Here is an 833-nt window from a genome sequence, read left to right as displayed (position 1 = left end):
AATCGTGTGTGATAACGGCCCACAATTTATAGGCGCTCAAATCACAGAATTTTTACAAAGCTGGCAAATCAAAAGGATTACGTCCACACCTTACCACCCAGTAGGTAATGGACAAGCGGAGTCAACAAATAAAGTCATTATCAACAATTTGAAAAACGGTTAGAAGAATCTAAAGGCAAATGGCCAGAAGTGTTACCTGCTATTTTATGGGCGTATCGCACAACAATAAAAACAAGCATAGGTGAAACACCATTTTTATTGGTGTACGGGGCTGAAGCTTTAATTTCGATTGAAATAGGGGAACAAAGCACGAGGTATATGCAGGCGTCAGAAGAAACTAATGAAGAGAAAATGCGCATAAACCTTGACCTACTTGAAGGACGAAGAGAAACGACATTAATAAGAATGGCAGCACAAAAACAAGTCATTGATATTACAATCGGAAGGCACGATTAAGATACTTCAAGATTGGGGACTTCGTGCTCAAGAAAGTTTTTCAATCCACGAAGACAGCCAATACCGGAAAATTAAGTCCAACTTGGGAAGGACCTTACAGGATTCATGGTATTGCGGGAAAAGGAGCATACGAGCTGGAAACTATGGATGACAAGATATTATCATCACACTGGAATGCCGTTCACCTGAAGAGATACTATTTCTAATAAAATACCCACGGTTAGGTATCTTCATTTTAAAATTCTATTTTTGAATTGATAAAGTTTACTAACGATTTTAGATGATAGGCAAAAGCTAGCCCGTACTAATGATGAATCATGACCTGCAAGGCACGTAGGAATAAATTAAAATTTCCGGTCGTAAGGGTTACAACTGTT

The sequence above is a fragment of the Nicotiana attenuata genome, unplaced genomic scaffold (assembly GCF_001879085.1).
Source record: "Nicotiana attenuata strain UT unplaced genomic scaffold, NIATTr2, whole genome shotgun sequence".
NCBI lineage: Eukaryota > Viridiplantae > Streptophyta > Magnoliopsida > Solanales > Solanaceae > Nicotiana > Nicotiana attenuata.
This window is presented reverse-complemented; position numbering follows the sequence as displayed.